The following is a 21,935-nucleotide window of genomic DNA, read 5'->3' on the forward strand; positions in this document are numbered from 1 at the left end:
ACATGGGAAAACACCTGGCTTGTAGATGGCAGAATCAGGACCTCAACCCAGGACTTCAGATTCAGGTCTGGGGCTCTCTGCCACAGTCCCTTGAGTCGCCTCCACCATTGCTCATATAGCATCAGATCAGGACTCAGCCAAGGTATTCAGTAAAACAAGATATATAGCTGGGGACCAGCAGCAGGTGAAGGCCAGGATACGTAGGCATGTGTGGGAAGTGATGGTGCTGTCCTGGTGCCTGGGCAGCCTCTGGGCCACATTGTGAGCTCTGCCTGAAGACAGGTTGGCATGCTAAAAGCCAATGGAATTGACCCCAGTGTCTGAGCTTCATGGGGCCCAGTGATCCTCCTCAACTAGAAGCACAGAGCAGAATATCTCCCTTGAAGGCAACGGGAATCGGTAGCAGCCAGGCCCTCCACCAGCTACAAGCCTGTCCTGCCTTTTCTCCAGAAGACACACTGACCTGGACTGTTACTCCTGATGCCTGGAGCAGTCACCCTCCCCAGGGGCTTCTGACGGCTCATTGGATCGGGTGTGTATTTCCAATCTCACGGGTACTTCTATTTTCTTTTAGCTCCTCCAGGCTAACAAGAAGCTGATAACTCCTGGACAAGTTTGACTGTCCCCACTTGCCCCAAGTTGCTGACTTCTTCCCTCACTTCCTCTCGCCTCCATTTGATTGCTTCATGTTTTTGCTCTTCCTAAGTTGAACTTGCTTACATCCAGTAGCATGTCTTAATGATGTTATGATAATTACTTGTGTGTGTAGCTCTTCATAGCTTAGAAAGCACTTCCCATCCATTATCTTACTTCAGGCTCAAGCAAAGAGGATTGAACAATAATTCCATTTTGGCTTCCCTCAGACTGGTCAGCTTCCTGATGAGTTTAGGTGGCCTGGTACAATAGGCATGGACAAGAGCGTGGGGTTCGGTGTATCCTGACTCTAGGGACAGAGAGCAAATCACATTCTGGTTCACAGCTCTGAGTGTACCTTTGGAACTTGACAGAAGAAGGAGACCTCCTGAAGCTTCTGAGGGGTTAAAGACTGTTGACGATCCCTGGTGGGTAAATTGCAGACATTGAATGCTAGGGGTTGACATAGGCTAATGTTTAGCTTGTCTATTTGCCATATATATTTTTTAAACTTTCCATATACTTTTACAACTAGTTAGTGCTTTTGATTGAGTTATATAGCAGATTTTAATGACCTCCTGCCTACCTACCTTTCAATATAGTTGCGTTTTGTCCTGCAGGCATGTGGACATGTATTAGAAAGTTTACATGTTAGGTTTAAATTCTATAGGATGTGATTCCTAAGAGGCTACTGACCAAAGGGGCATCTGTGTCTGAATCTTGCTAGCTAATTAATACCTTTGCCCTCAATTTCCGATCCCTAAACTTTACACAGAAATCCCCTAAAGCAAGTTTTAGGGTCTACAGACTCCAGCAGGATTATGAAGGGAGAAAATCAGTCAACATTTCTTGAGGCCTTACTGCATACCAGGCATTATCACAAAGTGGTGGCATTAATCCCCATGCTAATCTTGTACAGAGGGTATTCTTCTCCGCAGTTTGCAAATGAGGGTGTTGAGGCCCAGAGAGGTGGTCATTGCATTGTGCAGAACCATTGCTGTCTCTCTCCAGAGCGCATGCTCTCTCCAGTGACAGTCAGGACAAACATGAGCATCGATTTAATGCTGAGTAGATGCCAAGCACTGTGTGGAGGTGACACCGCCCCCTCAAGCCTCCCCTGAGGCACACTTTTACAAAGAGGGGAAGGTGGGGGATTGCACTCCTCTTCTGGGCATCCTGGGTCCCCATAAAATACCAGAAGGGCCAAACTGGCCCTCTCACCTCCGTTTTCCATGAAAACACTTCTGAACTGAAGTACTCTCAGCTGGGAACAGATTTGACTCCCAGACCTTCCCAAAGAAGAGCTTGTCAACCCAGGAGAAGCTCCAGTAGGCTAGCCGATCTGGGCACGGGGCCCTCAGTGACCTCCCATTTTCCAGTCCAGACTCTGTCCCAAGCTAGTGGCAACTACTGAGACCCCAGGTACTTGGAACAGGGATACCTGTTGCCCAGCTGGACAGATGCAGGCCCGTTCATGCAGTCAGCTGATGCTCTGCTCAGGTTCGACTGGGCGCCTCTGCCTTTGGGACCAGCATCACTGTGTCAGTTCCTCGAAAGGACAACCTGACAGTTTTTCTGATGAAAAATGAGGGCCTTTTCTCTTGGTTTAATTAGAAAATGCCTCTCCATCTCTCTCCAGTTTCTGAGCCCTATGCACATTGGCTGGTGGACTTGTTCTTCCTGCCAAATGATCAGAGGAGGAATGTTCCATTTATTTCCATAGATGTGCATCAGCTTTGCTCTGGAGTGGAAAACTGGCCATGTACTCGAACAAAATATGAGCTGGTTTTCCTCAAGACTAGCCCTCAGCCTGGGACTTGGCAGATGGTAGGGACTGACACATAGGTGCTGAATGAATGAGTGAAAGGGAAAGAAAGGTCGTGCCTTTGGGTGGGAGGTAGCACCCCTGAGTCTTGGCAGGATAAAGAGGTCCAAGATAGGCTGGCTTCCTCACCTTCTAGATACACTCTGCCTTTAAGAGAGTTTCAGAACCAACATGCAAGATATTGACTCCAATCTGAAAAAAATCTCTTTCATGTTTAAATGGCACAGAATTCTCCGGACTTAAGGAAGAGGGGTGGTTGCATTGCACTTTCGCTTCTTTTTATTTGCCTAGAATTTTGAATCATACTTGCTTAACTCCTTAATGTACACAATTACAATAAATGGTAAGATACTTCATGTGTAAATGTTAAGGTTTCCTTTTATAAGTGTAATAACTTGGTGTATTTGGCTGTGTGATTTATTTTCTCCTATTACCTGAAGCCACTCTCTTTACAAAAGCAAATAAATACTTTAAGGAGTATCAAAGTTTTCTCGACAGAAGCAAATACTTTTAAGAAGTATCAAATCTAAAGAGAAAAAAACAGCGTTATCTAGAAACTGTGCATGCACAGCAAGTGTGCAATTCTAGACCTGTCAGATCTTAATGAAGAATATTTTATTCTTTTGGGCCCATCCTTCCTTTCATTGTCGACAGGTGGCCGCCTCGTCCTTATTGAACACTTGCAATGACCAAGAGCTCAGTCCCTTACAAGCCCATTCTGTCTGTGGAAATGCGTTCCTCAGCTGAGTTACAACCTGTTCCCCTTTAACTATCACCCACTGGTAATCTGTAATCCCTCTTTTATATGCCAGCCCCTAAAATTGGTAAATACGCTCGTTGGGTTCTTCCTCTATCAACTCTTCTCCCATTTAAACACCCCTGGTCCCATCAACTCTGACAGGAATTCTGAATATGCATCTCTTACCCTCAAAGGTGCCCCCCCAACCGCACAGCCGAACCCATTCCTCCAGATGTGTACCGACAGGCAAGACTTTCATCTTGCTCATTAAGGCTGGTGCCCCAAGCTGTCAGAATCCTGTTGAATAGTCATTCTGCCTGTCACATGATCCATGCTTCCAGGTTTTGTATCGGAAAATACAATTTGCATGTCATCGATGTCTTGATCCAGCCTGGGGCCAAAAAGGGTGGTCAAGAAGTCAGTCCAAAGATAGAAGACATGACAGAGAAAGCCCTCTACTACTGAGCAGGGACGTTGGGACCCAGTATTCAGTAGGTATTGAACTAGTGTCCCTGTAGCTACTTTCTCACCCCAACCTCAGCCACCATCTTGGCTACATGAGTACATTTGGGAAAGGAAGAAGAAGTTTTACCACTTCAAAGGCAAGAACTATAACAGTAGTTCCTAACCAGGACTAGGGCTCTCTGTTGGTGATAACATGTGACACAAAGACCTAGAAAACAAATAGGGTAGGGTTATTTTGAAAAATGACTTAGCAGACCAGGTTCCCAGCAAGCCGGTTGATCCCCAGTACCCAGCCTCCCCTATTCCTCCTTCCCCTCTATAGATCCACACCTGTGAGGGCCCCCAACCCATACACAGCCATGTGGGGTCCTCTGGGGGACTCTGCTTATGAATGTATTCCGCCTGTGAATTTCCACACAACACATTTCTCTTGTGATGTTTCTCTGCGCAATATCCTTTTCCCATGAACTTCCCAAGGGAGGAAAGCTTCCACCAGGGGACCCAACACTGGGTTACATTGAATTCAAAGTTGAGATCGCTACCTGGCCATTTGGGGCCCCTCTTGCCACTGAATCAACAAGAAGGCTGTTATTTTACCTGCTGGCTGACTGCTCCTGATTATCGAGGGGAAAAAGGGTCGCTGCAAGGACCACATCTGAAACCTAGGAGAAAAGTCTTCTGGGAGTTTCTCTTAGTGTTCCCATGTCCAATAATGTAAGATAATGGATGACTGTAATGACTCACGCAGGCAGGACCACTAAGGGATCAGATTGGTTAGGGATAAAGGTTTGTATCTGACTGCCAGGTAGACAACCACAACCAGCTAGATGAGGTCACATGGAACTGAAATGCTAGTGGAAAAGGAAGTTACAAATACTATGACCTCATGGCCAGTTGCAAAAATAACAGCTATAGAAGCTAGGCATACTTCGTCTTGCTTTGCTATTATATATTTAAATCTGCCCCATTACTTTTCTTTCTCCCATTTCCAAATCTTGCGTTTAAATTGTGTGGGTGGTGCTTAATCATATAATTTAACCTATAGATTACAGCATGTCAAAGTGTAATTATGACAGAACTAGAGAAGGAACAGACATCCCCCAGAGAATGAGAGTGTATCTAATGGGACTTTTGACGTCCCCCCTTCTTGAAGAAGGCAAAGGCATATTCATGTATATGAGGTATGGTTGCATCATGCTAAGCAGAAGCGTAGTGTCACTGTTGTTATCATTTGGAAGAAAAATATGGGGTGTCAAAAAGAGGGTACACCTGGCTTTTTTCCCGGTGGCTTCTGGGAAACCTCCTGCGAATTATCCATGACAGTCCTGCAGGTGGAATTGCTGGGGGCTTTTTCCTCGTGTACCAGGTCTCCCTGACCTTCACTGCTCCAGCCTTCTGCTGCTTGTGTAAGCCACTGATTCCTTGTTCTCAACCCTTCCTGCTAGGGAAAGAGTGGCACTGCTTTCCTGAGGGGCTTCCCTGTTAATGCTGTCTCCACCCAACCTTCTTCTGTACCGCATGCGCTGCCTGTGAATGGCTTCTGCAGCATGCACTCTACCTGTGAATGTTTCCTACCATGCCATCTGTCCCATGAAGAATCCCTGCTCCAGGCCTTCCTCGCTGTACACTCTGTCTCTGAACACCTTCTGCACAGTGCCGTCGCCCAAGGAGCACTTTGTGTGCCAGGCCCGTTATCTAATGCCATCTGCAGGATCCCTTTCCTCTTGAACATCCTCTGAACATGGAGCCCTGCTCATGAATGCTGCCCGTGTTCCCTCCCCATCCCACCCCCAACTGCCCAGGAACTCCTGTCTGCTGCACTCTTCATAACGTCATCAGCGCGATCTCCTCCTCTGGGTGCCTTCTGCATCTAACTCTCTGCTTGGGAATGTGTGGGTCTCTTCCTAAAGTCCTCTGGCTGTGAGGGATTGCTACAGGCCATTCTAGTGAAGATTGTCTGCACACTCATATTTTTAACAGCTTTACTGAGATCTATTTAACACACAAGAAACTGCACACATTAAAAGTGTTCACTTTTTTAAATTAGTTTTGACAGATGTATGTATCTGTGGACTCATCACCCCATTAAAATAGTGAATATATACATCACTCTCAAAACTTTCCTCCTGCTTCTTTGTAATCCTTCTATCCTGCAGCCACCTATCTGCTTTCTGCTACTATGGATTACTCTGTATTTTGAAGCATTTTATATAAAAAGTTTTGTATAAAGAGTTTTACATAAATGGAATCATACAGTATGCACCCTTTGATGGAGGGATGGAAACATTCTAAATCTTGATTGGGATGGTGAGTATATACGAATGTATACATTTGTCAAAACTCATCATATGTACACTTAAAATGGATGTGTTTTATTGTCTGTTAAGTATTGTCAAATAAAAAACAAATACAGAGGGCTTCCCTGGTGGTGCAGTGGTTGAGATTCTGCCTGCCAATGCAGGGGACACGGGTTCGAGCCCTGGTCTGGGAAGATCCCACATGCCGCGGAGCAACTAGGCCCGTGAGCCACAACTACTGAGCCTGCGCGTCTGGAGCCTGTGCTCCGCAACAAGAGAGGCCGCGACAGTGAGAGGCCCGCGCACCGCGATGAAGAGTGGTCCCCACTTGCCGCAATTAGAGAAAGCCCTTGCATAGAAACAAAGACCTAACACAGCCATAAATAAATAAGTAAATAAATAAAAATTTTAAAAAAAAGACTAAAGGGAAAAAAAAACTGCAAAAAAAAAAAAAACAAATACAGACTCATTAAGGAGAGACTTTTATTCAGAAGAATTGTTGAAAGAGGGGAAAGGGACTTCTGCAACAGAGGGAGGGGGACTTTTGCAATAGGGCAAATGCTGTGATAGTAAATTCTGCAAGCATCTGAAAAGTAAGGAAAAAAGTTTTTCTTTCTTAAAGAAGAGTAAGCAAGGTTAGAAAGAACTGGATGTGGGGAAGTGGGATGAAATGGTGGCATGATTGCATAGCAGATCAGAGAATATTTTCCACTGAGGCCAGTCTATTCTCAGGAGGGGCTGTCTGCTGACTCAGGCTGGGCATGGGCCAAAGTTCAGGGGCCTGGAGGAAGGAGAGAAGCTGAACCAAAGTTTGATGAACAAGCATTTTTTTTTTTCCACTCCATCTGTGCTTAAAGACAACTTAGAGTCTTCATAAGGATCTAGGCAGTCAGCTTTTAGGTCTGTGGTGCCAAATCAGGAGGGAGAGAGAAAAATGAGAAATGTTAATTTGGAGGGTTGTAGCCAGATATTGAAAGAAATTGGAATAACTGAAAATTTGTTAAGTGTTGACAATGTGTGCAAGATTGCAGGATTCAGTCCAATTTACAAATTCTTACATGGTAACAAAACCACGAAGTTTTACAAAGAGGGGCAAAATAGCTCAGAGACAATGAACAGGACCAGAATGTCATAACCCACATCTCATAGTATTTTCTGATTTTCTAATGAAATGCAAAATTTCTCTCAGGGGTCACCCTCTTTTTGATGAAAGATCATCTCAAATAAGGTTATTCTTGATTGCAAACTAACTCTGGTCTTACTAGATTTGACCTGATTACTTGCACAGGTGCAGCAAGGATGGTAATTGGCCATACAGGCCTTTTAAAGTTTGCTTTGCTGTAGGTTTTTATAAAGAATTTCAGATTGGACTTTGAAAGCCTCTCAAGGCTAGTAAGCCAAGCCAAGAACTTACCACCAGATTTCACCTGTATATACATATTGGTGAATTCCTCTCTTCTCAAGGTACCCAAAACAACCTAAGTTTCCTGGACTTGCCAGGAAGAGACCTTCCTTACTCATCTATAAGGCTGGGAACTCTGTCAGCCAAGTATCAGGTTCCCAAGGGCGTGTTATAAGACTTGGCTTCATAAACTCAACCCGAGTTCCTTAAAATTGTCAGGTCATATGTGATTCTATGAACATCATTTACAGATATGACATTCCAGTCAAAGCCTTGGTTATATAACCAGTGTTTCCAATTATGTCCTGTTAATAAGAAAGGCAGGTTCTTATTGAACCTAGGCATATAACAGTATTACCATGAAAATAAGAGTGCTCAAAAATAATTTCCAAATTCTAGAGGGATTGGGCAGGGAGGAAAAGATAAATGGTTTGTGTCCATTTATGAAAGTATAATCTACTAAATTGTTATCAGTTATGGATAGCCTAAGAGAAATGAGAAAGGGTTCCTTATATCCAGAGTATAGAGCATGAAAGCATCAGCAATATTCCAAAGAAAACCCATAATCATCTTTCATGAGTTCATTAAGTCCTATGTAATTAATTCTTGTTCTGCTCAGTCTTGGGTTAGCAGTCTCATGAACCCATCAGCTTCTTCACTAGAGTTCTGGAAATTCTGGCCTAGTCCAGTGACAGGATTTCAAAGTTATTTAAGTAATGGTATCAGAAGCTTGTGCCTCAGAGCATCTGGCATAGTCCTTTCCATGGGGGTCTGAGACAGTCCCTTTTTCTGGAAGATGAAGCATTCTGGCCTGTAGCTGATTGCAAGCGCTTTCAGGGAAGCCTTAGTGCATGACAAAAGATTTAAAATGCTCATGGTTAAAGATCTGATGAGAGTTCATCGCAAAAATAATGCAATTGACAAGGAAATTTTGTTGTTTCCGTGGCATGCAACATTTTAAAAGATAACTACAATTATGATTGATAACACTACACTTTTTAATATCAGGCAAAGCAACACCAGGACATATCATCAACACTGAGGGCATTGACAAACCTCCAGGAAATTAATACGATTTCTGAAACATTTATATTAATAACATTTCGCTCACGCAAATGTAACCTCGAGAAGGTTAGGCATCTCTTATGATTTGACAAAGCCTCCCATGAAACTCAATATATCAAATAAACCTAATTATTTCTGGCACCTCTGTTTTTACAAGGTAAGAGATACTTTGTGGTTTTCCAGGCTCTATCTGGGAAAACTCAAATAACCTTTGAGATCCGGAATATACCACTCAGGGGAATTTACTGCCGTTCCAGTGGTTAGGACTCAGCACTTTCCCTGCCGAGGGCCAGGGTTCAATCCCTGGTCAGGGAAATAAGATCTCACAAGCCACCCGGTGCAGCGAAAAAGAAAGAAGAAAAAAAAAAAAAGACTATATTGCTTAGGATTTGAGTGTGGGGAAAGTAAGATACAAAAGTTGTCAGAAGGTTTGAACACTTGGTTAAATAAGCTCACGTGTCAGTAAGAAACACTACTTGTCTATTTAACCAAAGTGACAAAATATTTTAAAAGTAAATCTTTGGAAGTAATGCAATTATAAAGAACCTTAGTTCTTTCAAAAGTGACAAGACTTGGTTGAAGGCCATGATAAAGTCAACATAAAGCAAAGAAAATTACTCTGATAAGAAAGACTCTTTGGCCGGAGGTGCGCCCAGGGCCGCGGGACAAGCGGGCGCAGAGGTCGCCTGTGTTGGGGGGCGGCTCCGCCGGAGCATTGTGCGTCCGGGGCTGGGGGCGTCCGGGCTTGCGATGCTCTCCTCACTCTCCCGGCTCTGAAGCCTCGAGAACACGGCTAGGCAGCAGTAGCTTAATGGGGAGTTGGCCTGCTGGGAACTAGGGGCCTGCTGGGGTCTCAGTTCTTGGCTGGCCCCGGAGCACGAGGTTGCCAGGCGTGTGATGGCAGCAGGTAGGAGTGAGCCGCTGGTGCGGTGACGAGCAGGGAAGGAAGGACACTGGCTGTTGGCCTGTGAACCTAGGCAAGAATGACCAGCCGACACAGTCCGTGGAACTCCAGCCGCCAGCTGGGCTCTGTGCCTCAGTACAAAGAGGCCCATCAGGCCGGGAGGCAGGCAACAGAAGCAGCGCGGACACAGGGCTCTCATCGGCAGTGATCAGAGAATAAAATGAAAAGTAAAATGAGACCGCAGCAGGCAAAACGAGGGGAACAGTGGAGGCCACAGAGTTAAACCTTGCAACATGTCATCAAGGTGATTAAAAACTCAAGCTGTTCCACCGTGTCACTCACCGGCTCGCCAGCTCACCCTGCACCCTCCACAATCACAGCCAACTGTTCCGATTTTTCAGAATGCTCCAACCTAGAAACTCAACTACAGTGGAACTTGTGTTGGGCAGTTGAACAGAACTTGGGTGCCCCTCCACTCTCCCCTCGATAATACCACGTAGAGACCTAGATTTGATTCATGCCAACATGCAAAAGGTTTCAGTGGCTTCTGCTTGATTACTTGGAGATAAGAGGTAGTGGAAGTTATGCATAGTAATTAGGACACAAAACTCCACTTACATTCATGGAACCATCAAAGTTACCTAGCCCATACTCAGAGGTACCTTATAACCACTTTGAACAATCTAGAAGAATGGGCTTGGGGATCCGTGCAACAGCCCTCCAGGGAGCCCTGACTAAAAGCAAAGTGCCAATGCTTGGCCAAGCCACCTGTCTTGAAAAACTCTGATAAATTATCTTTTGACTGTGTTGATTCTCTTCATTCATCCAGTCCAGATTTATGGAGCCTCAGACTTTTGAGAATGACTCTTAAGACAAAATCTACACGAGGGCGGCAGTATGCAAATCAATTCAACAAATATCCATAAAACTCACTACGTATCAGGCACCGTGGTAGGAGATATGCAAGTGAATAAAAAGGAACTTGCAGTCAAAAGTGTTTCAAAGCAAAGATTCAGGAGCCAGACTGCTTGACTTCACCTCCTGGTGCTGACACTTACAGCTTTGTAGCCTTGGCCAAGTTACTGCTCTTAGTCTCAGTTTCTCCCTCTGTAAAATGGGCATGATAATCATACCCTCCTATGGCTGTGGTGAGAATGAAATGAGTTTGCTTATATTCATGTATATAAAGCACTGTGTATATAAAGCCTGGCACGCAGCAAGCACTGTATGCATTTTAGGTATACATGGAAGTTATTAACCATCTTTGTGTCATGAACTTCTTCAAGAAGCTGATGAAAACTGGCCCAGCTCCCCAGAATACATACATATACATCTGCATCTAATTTGAAGGTCCTTGTGGATTCCCCAAGGCATCACAGACCTGACTTCAGAGGAGAGATTCCCCCCACAAAGCTTTGTAATTCCCCCACCTAATATTAATCATGGTATTGGGATCACAAACCCTTTTGGCTTCCTAGAGTGACAAAGTAGACTAGTGGTTAAGAACATGGGCTGCAGGGTAGAGGAGCTGTAGGTCCTAAGCCTCACTCTATCACTCACTAGTTAAGAGGCAAGTTACTTAAGCTTTCTGAGCCTCAGTTTCCTCATCTGCAAAAGAGAATAGTAATAGTATCTACTTCACAGGAAAACATAGGAGTAATACATGGAATACTTTGGCCTGTGTCTGGTAAACACTCCATAATTGTCACTAATACTATCATATCCTAGGGATAGGCACTAACTACCACCAAAACAAAGAATGATCACCAGGAATGGTTCTGCACTAGGCTTAAAATGAGCACCTAAACATCTTTTCTTTTGAAAACGACAAGCTAAAAGTTTCCCACCTACGACGAAACCTCTATTCATCTGTAATGGGAATGTGTGCAAAACTCAGTCAGGGCTCATCTGTGGAAGAGCAAAGGCAAGAGGTTGGTGTCCAATGACTTTCTCAATAAATAAAAGACAGTCTATTTTCTGTATTATCAGAGCGAATGCAACATGCCAAGAGAAATAGGTAGGTGTGACCAATTGGGAGTTTCTTTCCATTCCACCAGACTGTTGAATATCTCACCACATCCTTTGTCATCCAAATCAGCAGTGAAAAGCACTGTCAGCCAACCCCCAGTGCATTCAGCAGATAGGTTGCTTAATTAAATATGCCACTGAATGGGCTATAGAATTCTATTGCTTCTTATGACAGGTGAGAGACAGAAGGGACAATTTCCTGGGTTTTTATTTAAGATATATTTTCAATGTAGCCTCCACAAAGGGTGTCCCAGGCTGCATTAATTTTTGTTATAAGATTTTTTTTTTCTAAACCTAACTTTACACAGAATGAGCTAGTTGATGAAAACAAGCCTAAAGTCAGTAAGGCTCCCATTGTCCCCACACTGAGAACCAACGCGTGATGGGTGGAAAAGCCTTTCCTGCCATTCTTGGTGTTAATGCCTTTGGACTAAGAGTGGGGAAGTGATCCCCAGTACCCACTGGGGGCCTGGCATTTGTAGACAGTAACAAGTTCTAAACATGCAGGATTTAAAGGGCAACTGAACGTGGTTAAATGAAGACTTGCTTAACCTGGGATTGACCCAGTGTTGCAAAGAAAATTCAGGAGCCACAAAACAATATAAAATATTACAACAGTCTAGGGAAAAGTACGGAAGGTCTGGCTTTGTAGGCTTTCTGGAACATTGAGCTAGGAGCTCACCAGGGCCGACTGGAGCCCAGGTCCCATAGTAGCATCAATTGCATGCGATGTGTGCAAAATACAATGCTTAGAGAACTAAGAACGTGACCCAGGCTTCCTTGAGAGCTGACCTTCGTGAAACAAATATAAAAGAAAGACAAGGCCCCCAAACAGCATCCTCTTTGGGACCAGTCTGAGAATTGGAAAGAAATCCCCCCTCCTTTTTTCCCACCTGGAGACAGAATCGGTAGTTGACACGCTCCAGGTCACCTGCATTCCCAGAGCCAAGCACTTGACCTGACAAGGGAACTGACAAAGGAGCCCTCTCCGACATCCCCCTTTCCCCTCTTCTTTAGTTTAAGCTGCTGAATATGTGATAATACGAGTCCTTAAAGCTGGGATGGCAACAAAACACACGGATAGGGCCCACCCAGTAGCTTAGCAACTGTTTTTATTTCTTTTGGCTTTTTTTTTTTTTTTTTTTGGAGAAGTAGAGAAAAGAAAAAGAGCTTTGTCAAAGTGAATGTCACACCAGCGTGTTTCTTTCCACTTCACGGGGGTAGGGGTGAGGAGGGGGCTTGGCCAGATGGTAATTGTGAGCCGTGAAGCTTTTCATTCCAAAGGCTGAGGGAGAAGGCAGCGGGGGGTGGCTCTCCTTTCTCTTGGAAGGCACTGTGCTGACTGGCTATTCTAGAAGGCACCTCCCCAGCCTGCGGTCTACTGCAAGTTAGCGGCTATACCTCTTAGTGCCAGGCATTTAAGAAAACGTTTGAGAGAGTTCAACCCTGTCAGTCCAAAGGCCCCCTGCTTCCTCGCTATCGTCTTTCTACAAAACAGATGAAAAACCTTAACAGGCAGGGCCCAAGCCAAGGTGATCACCTTACCTTAAAGGGCAGAAAGTTGGGCACTGCCACGGGTCCAGCCTAAAGCTGGGGTAGATGGTGGGGGCGGGGCATCCAGAGGACCAGGAATGACCCCCATAGATTTCTGAACCCAGGAGATAGAGAAGGAAGAATGGACAAGTGGCCCTCCTGGTAGGATCTGAGGAAGTCCATGTAACATGTGGGAAAGAGGGACAGACAGCAAGCTGAAGACCAAACCACAAGACTACCATGCAGAGAAATGGCAGCGCTATCCAGGGAGGGGAGGGCCAAGGGAGCGTCAGATGGCTGCTGTCAAGAATCGCTGTGATGAGCTAAATCTACAACGTGGCTTAAGCAGGAATGTCTGCTCTGATCACTGACTGGAAGACTTGGGGAAAGGGCATCTCATCACTAGCCTGTAAGTGGCCACAAACTGGAGCAAGGGCCCGAGCTGCTGTGCCATTCATTAGGCTGGTGGTGGGGTTTATGTTGGTGGTGTGATGGCATAAAGGGCAATACACTTACTCCCACTCCATCCCTGAGGGGAGCGAGAACAACGAGGATGCCCATTTCTATGCTCCGCGTCCCAAGGCACTGGGTGTCACCACACGTAGGGAACAGCAGCTTTCCTATTCTGGCATCAGCTCCAATGAACAAATTAAGGTTTGATTGTGAAATTCACATCTCCTCCTCCTCTTTTTTTTTAATAATTTACTTATTCATTTATTTTATTTTTGGCTGCATTGGGTCTTTGTTGCTGCGCACGGGCTTTCTCTAGTTGTGGCGAGCGGGGGCTACTCTTCGTTGCAGTGCGCGGGCTTCTCGTTGCGGTGGCTTCTCTTGTTGCGGAGCTCGGGCTCTAGACGCGTGGGCTTCAGTAGTTGTGGCTCGCAGGCTCCAGAGCGCAGGCTCAGTGGTTGTGGCGCACGGGCTTAGTTGCTCCGTGGCATGTGGGATCTTCCCGGACCAGGGCTCGAACCCGTGTCCCCTGCATTAGCAGGCGGATTCTTAACCACTGCGCCACCAGGGAAGTCCCACATCTCCTCCTTTTCAAAGTGACTTGACTGATCATTCTTGCCACCTCCTTCTCAAAAAACCCTCACTGATAAAAATATATAAAATCCCTTTAAAATAAACATTTCTTACTTTTAATAACTGAAAGCTAGTCAAAAGCAGTTTTTCCTGACTCTCATGAAATCACAGTTCCTGTTTCCCATTCCTATTTTTTGGAAGCAAGAGGAGGTATCTGAGTGGCCCCCCCACCAGACCCTCCAATCCCTCAGGAGGAAAGTTCTCAGAGTCCAACACTGGGGCTGGAGAAAGCCAAAATAAAGAGTCTAAATCAGTCCTTTCCCAATGAATATAATAGCTAACAGTTAAAAATACAAATACAAAGCACTTGACAATACAAACTCATTTAATCTTCATAAGAACCTGAGGAAGTAGGTCACTGTGAGATAATAAATGTGTGTTGTTTAAAAAAAAAAAAAAAAAAGAAGAACCTGAGGAAGTAGGTACTATTATTGTCCTTGTTTTACAGATGAGGGAACTGAGCCACAAGGAGTTTAAGGGACTTGCCCAAGGTCCCAAAGTTAATACGTGATAGAGTAAAGATCAAAGTACCAAGAGTTGGGCCCCAGAGTCTGTGTACTGATGTCACGGTATCTCAGATGGGCTGGCTCTGTCCAGTAGGCCCAAGTGATGTCTGCCTCTCTTCCCTCCACTGGTCCAGAGCTACCTCGACCTCCATCCCTGCCCCCGGTCTCAGAGAGGACAGCATGTCAGGCTTGCATGGAGGAGCTGGGCAAACTGAGAACATGGAGGAAAGAGAAGGGTAAGGCCCAGTACCAGCGCCCCTCAGGCTCTGGCTTAAAGGAAGGGATCCTGGCAGCTCCCCAAGCTCTGCCTGGGCTCCTTTCAAATATATCCAGATTATTACCCCAATACTTCACCCGAACCGTCCTAATGAAATATGAGTGGATATTAACTAAGCTGTAAAATCCATAAAAATGCTGCTTTACAAGAGACATCTACCTATGAATCAGCAGTTGGGTTAATTCATTATTTAGTAGGCTTGTTATTTATAGCATATTACAGCTTGGTAAATTATTTATATGTGCTTGTTTCTGTGCATGACTTTCCCTTAAGAGAGGGAAAATGTTTATCAACCACACACAGGGAAGTTGTTTCAGTCAGAAGCCTGTTGTGAAAATAGCTCGGGCTCACTTCTCTTTCTTACTTCCTGCTCAAGACTTCCATCTGGAATGTCCGGAGGCTGACAGAACTGTAACTGAGTCAGGCATTTCGCCAGTAATGGGGGCCGACAATCAGTGTGTTCTGCTGGACCCCACCAGGCCCACATAACCCATACGGGTTACGAAATTAAGGTTCTGTAGGCAGGGACTTCCCTGGTGGTCCAGTGGCTAAGGCTCCGTGCTCCCAATGCAGGGGGCCCGGGTTCGATCCCTGGTCAGGGAACTAGATCCCACACGCCGCAACTAAAGTTCCCACAGCTAAAGATCCCGCGTGCCGCAATGAAGATCCCACGTGGCGCAGCTAAGACCCAGCGCGGCCAAATAAATAAATAAACATGTTTTTTTTTTTTTTTAAAAAAGGTTCTGTAGGCAGATCAGTTTGGTTAATACTGGGTTCAAGTCAAGGCTGCAAGACTTCTAAAAGCCTTTAATATACTAACGTGTCTCTTCAGTTTCCAAGAGGAGGGCATGTAAGTAATTATTTGACTACAGAGTCCTTTTTATGCACAAAACTCATGGGATGAGAACCCACTTTAGGAACATTCCTCGAAGGAGAAGTATTCATCATGCTTGAAGAGAACTTACATCTGGTAAATTTGGGGGCCTAAACTCTGCCATCTTGTCCCTCTGGGAGAAGTTCAGAAATGGAATGGTCAACATGGACCAATCGATCGACGCAACACAGAAGCAATCTAATCCAACTCCACCCAAGATCTGCACAACATGCAGCACACTCTTGTAATATGTTCTTTTTTTAATTGAAGTATAGTTGATTTATAACGTTTCACGTGGAAAGCAAAGTAGTTCAGTTTTATATATATATTATATATATTTTTTCAGGTTCTTTTCATTATAAGTTATTACAAGATATTGAATATAGTTCCCTGTGCTATACAGTATGTCCTCGTTGTTTATCTTGTATTATTTTTTGTTTGCTAACTGTCTTGTGAGTTTTGTTCTGTTCTCTAAAATGACTATGCTTCACTATGGCAGGGACTGCCTTTGCCTCTTTTGGTCCCTCCTCGCCCTGCTTAAGAGCACGACAAACACCAGGTCCCGGCAGACACGAGAAAAAGCATCAAACATTAAGTAGCAACCAGCTATTTCAGGCCTTCAATTTCTAGGCTGTTATTTCTTCCAAGGAAAGTAGAAAAACAGACCGTGTATTATTGGGCAAAGGAGTCCATAAAGTTAAATGATGTTAGAGGTCAGAAGAAAAACGGTAAAGAAAAGTGGTGGGACATTTGAGGCCAGACTTAGAGGGCCGCTGAGTGCTGTGTGGTGAGCAGTTTGTCAGATAAGGAAGGTGGCCTGAACCTGCCAGAATGCCTGGCCTCCACTCTGTGGTCATCTGAGTACAGTTTCTAACGCTAAGCATTTTCTTTCTATGAGTCGTACTCCAACTGGAACCGTATTCAAAGTAAGGTTTTAATTTTAAAAGTCTGTGCTTTTCTTTTAAATGTGAGTTTTAAAGATTTGCTGCATTCCTAAGCACAATTTTATTCTATTCAGCAGGGTCGACATTTTTTCCATTTGAAGGACATCTGATTTTATCAAAGTTCATAAGACTATTGAGTCCACTTACCATAAACTCATTTCAGAGCAGTCATTGCTGAAATTCATCTCTTAATTCAGGGATACCTATCATCTATGATACAGTTTTTCAATTGTTAAAAAGCCTGAGACAGCTAAAACAACTACTCAGAGTCACTGAAGTACACTTCCTATTCTGAATATGTTGTTTTCTATTGAGAAAGCCTTTGGAAAATGTTAGCATAGCTCTCCGGGTGGGAAGAACCCTGATGAGGGCCTAGCTCTGCCACTTCTACAACTGTGGGACCCTGAGCAAGTCCCTTCCTCCCTGGGCCTCAGTTTGCTCTTTTTATAAGATCAGAGCATTGAACTAAATGGTCTACGAAGATTCCAGTATTCTAGCATGACTTCGGGGTACTGAGGAAAGAGAAAAGAGGAAACCAACTAATGGGACACTGGGTTATAAAGACCTATGTTTAATGACTGCAGTCAAGTCCCAGAGGTATCATTTGAACTGGGCCCATTTGGATCTCTTCAGAAGAAACAAACCTCTGAGAATCCTTGGCTGGAGATTTTCTACCATATGTCCATGTGGTACCTCAGCATGCCTGTGGTACCTCTGTCAATAGAGGTGGGGACCTCCCATGACACAAAGCACACAGATCACTGCCCCCAACCTTCTCAGGAGCATAGCTGCTAATAGTTAAGGTGAATGCTCTGGGCTCAGATTACATTCAGATTCAAAATTTTGCTCTGCCAGCTTTCGAAATGTGTGACCTTAGACAAGTCACTCAACCTCTCTAGAGAATTGAGCTTTCTCATTTGGAAGATTCAATGACCTAATACATATAAAGCACTTAGTAGGGGGACTGACTTCTAATCACTCAAACGCTGGTTGCTATTGTTATTTTCATCACGGTTATTAATGGAAAGCACCTCAGCGATCTCTCTAAACATTTCCCCTCTCTGTAATATGGCCAAAAGAAATCCCACCTCTCTTCCTACAATTCCCTTTATGTGAACTCCCAGTTATAGCCAAGCTAATCTACTCACTGTCTTACGATGCTTCTGATACTTAAGCAATCCTACACCTTTGCTCAAGCTGTACCCCCTGCCTAACTTGTTTGCTCTGCCCTTTCTCCATCTCAGATAAATATTATATTTGTCCAATGTCCCTTGTCCTCCATGAAACATCCCTGACTACTTCAACTAGCAAGGATTACTTTTTCTTCTAAAGACACGGTCTTTTACGAGCTAAATCACTTGCTTGAGAATTAATCACAAAAACCACCTCGTGGTTGGAGACATTATAAATTACAATCAGAATGACTTCACTTCTCAGGTGTGACTGCTTTGATGGCAGACGCTGTCCTGCACTCTTTCGTCTCCCCCATCAGTGCCTAGCATAGAGCGGGGGTTCCATAAACACACCGTTTGTTTGTTTGTTTTTTAATTTGCCCATGAACAAATGTAGCTCCATCTTTATAGGAAAGGTTGCACTACAAGTTTCTTTGAGCCTGTGCTGTCCAATATGGTAGCCAGTAGCCACATACGGCTCTTGAGCACTTGAAATGTGGCCAGTCCAAAATGAGATGTGCTGTAAAGTATGTATTACACGCCTGATTTTCCAAGACTTTGTACCAAAACAGAATGTAAAATCTCTGTTATAGTACTTCCATGTTGAAATGATAATATTTTGGATATACCAGGTTAAATAAAATGTATTAAAATTAATTTCATGTTTCTTTTGACATTTTTAATGTGACTACTAGAAAATTTTACATTATATACGTGGCACACATCATATTTCGACTGCATAGCACTGCTGTGGTTCTTGGAAAATATAAAGCGTGTGAACACACTGATAATTAGATGCACTAATTATGTTACCACTGTTCTTTCCAGAGAACACCTATAACAACCTGCTGGTGCTGGAATTTCATGTCTGTTCTGATCTAGCGCTGTAGGTGTGAACGTTCACGAGTCTTTGGAGAGAATGGGAGCTCCCAGTGCGTATGCCAGATGGGGACCTGTCTGCAGATACTTGGTAAAGGAATGCGCTATAGTCAGGCCGTTTCTTTCCAGCTTAATATGTTTTTGTTATTAATTAAGAAGCTTGAAAGCTCCCTGGTGAAATACTAAAATAAAACACGGTCAAGTGCTTTACGCATGCGAGTGGGGAAGGTGGCAAAGGAATACACTGAATGATCAGTGTTGGATAATGATATTGATTTTAAGGCAGTAGTTGGGGGAACCAAAGAGCTTCCATTGATCAGAAATCACTCAGGAGCCCTTGGAACAGTCAGAGACCGTTTGTGCCTTTATATAGACTGTGGCTACGAAAGCCGTCTTCCGAATCAGAACTTTGTCTTTGTCACAGCGTTATTCAAGCCTAGGAATCACTGAGTGCTCTGTGCGTGCAACCCCTATAGGTGCCATGGGGGCTGCTGATATACTCCAGGTCATAGGCTCATGGGCTTCCTAAGGTCCACAGTGACAAAAAGGATGAAAAGGAGAAGGAAAACAGGAGGAGGATACGCATCTTGAAATGTATCAATAGTGGGAAAAGAGGGGATGGCAAAGAAGAAATTTAACTATGAGACTTTGGACATGTTCAATCTCCTCATCAGCAAAGGGGAATAATATCCTCCCTATCTAATTGTGAATATTAAATGAGGAACAGCATATGAGAGCACCTAACATTGTACTTGGCCTATTGAAGACACTCCATCACTGTCGACTGGCTCCCTCATCTTTCGGTTTGGGCTAGATGTCTCGGTTTCTGACCTGGACACCGGAATGTATACCTGCAACTGCTGTTGAGCCCTAAGTTCTTGCCCATGATGTTCCTAACCTTGATGTTGATCTCTATCTGGTTACCAGAGAGGATTTCAGGTGCTTTTTAACCCATGAAGAGCCAGTCTATCTCAGTAAAGATGAAGTCGGCTGAATAAAGCTCTCATGGAAAATTAGGAGCCATGATTTTCATCAAAATCAACAGCAAAATGACCCATTAGTCTGAGCAAGTGAGTATCCACTCTCTGATCCCACACTTCAAAGCAGACTGACCAACACAAACATACCATATCCTCAGCCAGTCCTACTCGCCCTAGGAGACTCCATTTTAAATCTACTTCCTAAGGACTTCAGTACAAAGGGCAATTCCACCCTGGCAACGTATTGCAAGATCTGCAAACCAAGCACTTCACACGCCCTCTGTTTTAACTAATCTATAGAAAGAAGACAGCTAGGGGCAGGTGGGGTGAGGGGCTGTTTCTTTCAAAGGCAGCATCGCTTCTGCTTTATTTCTGTAACACACCTTCATCACCCCTACCTGCTACCTCATGTGGTTCACAACAGATGGCAGTTGGTTTTGTTAATTCCTGGGGTGAAAGAAAAAAACGGTAGTGGATATGGTGGGCACAGTCACAAGTGATCCTAAGACAACCCGAGCACATAAGAAGCTAAGCTCCGTACAGGCAATTGGGCAGAAATAAAATAAAGACGGTGCAGGTCTGCTCTGACCTGCCAACATGAGGTGGGAGAAGTCTGCGTGGGTCCAAGAACATGGAGATCTCCTCTCAGATATCACCTGTCAAGTCACTTCAGATGAGAGAAGAAACTTTCAGAAATCACTGGAAAATGAGGACCTTTCAGAATAATGGTTACCTCCGAGACGGGGTAGATACTGATGGGGCTAGGAGGGAACCTTCTGTGGATGATGGAAATACAAATATCCAAGTTTATATTTTGATCTGGGTAGCATTTTCACAGATGTACCTATGTGAAAATTCACCAAGCTAATGCACTGAAGACTTCTGCACTTTACTGTATGCAAGTTATATCTCATTTAAAAAAAGAAAGATAAATATCATATGATATCGCTTACATGTAGAATCTGAAAAAAAAAAAAAGATACAAATGAATTTATCTACAAAACAGAAACAGGCCCACAGACATAGAAAACAAACTTATGGTTACCAAAGGGGAAAGGAGGGGATAAATAGGGAGTTTGGGATTGACATATACACACTACTATATATAAAATAGATAATCAACAAGGACCTAATGTATAACACAGGGAACTATACTCAATAGTTTGTGATAACCTATAAGGGAAAAGAATCTAGAAAAGAATATATATACATATATGTATATGTGTGTGTGTGTGTGTGTGTGTGTGTGTGTGTGTGTGTGTGTATAACTGAATCACTTTGCTGTACAGCTGAAACTAACACGGCATTGTAAATCCACTATACTCCAATAAATTTAAGGTATTTTTTGAATGATTAATGTACCCATGTGCAGGCCTGAAGGAAGACTCAGGCCTTGCTGCTGCCAGACACGTCAACTGGCACAGCCTTTTGGAAAGCAATTTGCCACCATGTATCAAGAGCCTTAAAATAGATTCAGAACCTTTGACTCAGTAATTCCATTTCCAGGTATCACTCCTAAGGAAATAATCTGAAACGTGAGAAAATCTATGTGTAGGATGATGGCCAAATAACTGCAAAGAAGATGCACTTGTTCGTGAGCGACTAGGTTATGTTCTGTGAATGTCAGGTTAAAAAAGGATACTAAACCTTGTGTGTAGTTTTTATTTGAATAATAGTAATATCTGAGGTGCTAAAGTACTAGATAATATGAATCTGAAGAGTCTTCAATTAAGATGTTAAAATTATATTATGCCATAAGAAGTGGACACTTTCTTCTTGTTATAACAATTTTGTAGTAAATGTTTTGAGTCTCTGTCCTAAAGTTGTCTTAGACTCACTCTGTGTCTGTGTATAACATATCCACCACTTGTGTTTTCTATGAAATGTAATTTTACCATTTTTTTAAAAAGTCAAACTATAGGGAACCTACGGGTCTCATGATGGTCCTGCTGTTATCAATTGCACCAGGGTCTTTGGTATCAAGCCAGAAAGATGAACATTAGCTTAAAAAAATGATACTTCTCAAGATAATACCAGACCCTACACGGATTCTCTATTAGTACCATGCTTTAAATATTTTCCAGAGCACTTTTACATAAATGCATCAAATTTAGAGAAAGAGGCAATGATAAAAATGCAAATGTAGATCCCCCAGATCACATAGGCCTCGCTAGGATGGATATCAGACCAGGAATCCAGTGCCTAAAATGGAGAAACAACCACAGAGGTAAAGCTTCAGATGACTAGCTTTGTTCTTCAGATCCTTGCCGTTTCCTAAGAAATTTTGATCAGCCTTGATTTATTCTGCTAGGTGGGTGATCCAGAGGCA

The 21,935-nt window shown here is 43.7% G+C and overlaps 2 protein-coding genes across 7 annotated transcripts in view; one reads left to right on the top strand and one right to left on the bottom strand.

Moving 5' to 3' along the window:
- The window catches only part of ZNF185 (zinc finger protein 185 with LIM domain), a 58,140-nt gene extending 55,326 nt beyond the window's left edge, over window positions 1-2,814 (top strand). For all 4 annotated transcript variants that reach the window (XM_082376123.1, XM_082376125.1, XM_082376124.1 and 1 more), the window contains exon 22: window positions 575-2,814. The gene's annotated coding sequence lies outside the window, so the exon portion shown is untranslated. The remainder of the gene's footprint in view (window positions 1-574) is intronic.
- The window catches only part of LOC309620088 (heparan-sulfate 6-O-sulfotransferase 2), a gene marked incomplete at its 3' end in the record, with an annotated part of 130,586 nt that overhangs the window by 12,107 nt on the left and 96,544 nt on the right, over window positions 1-21,935 (bottom strand). The window lies entirely within an intron of this gene.

This window comes from Balaenoptera borealis (assembly GCF_965194805.1).
Source record: "Balaenoptera borealis genome assembly, chromosome: X".
Classification (NCBI taxonomy): Eukaryota; Metazoa; Chordata; class Mammalia; order Artiodactyla; family Balaenopteridae; genus Balaenoptera; species Balaenoptera borealis.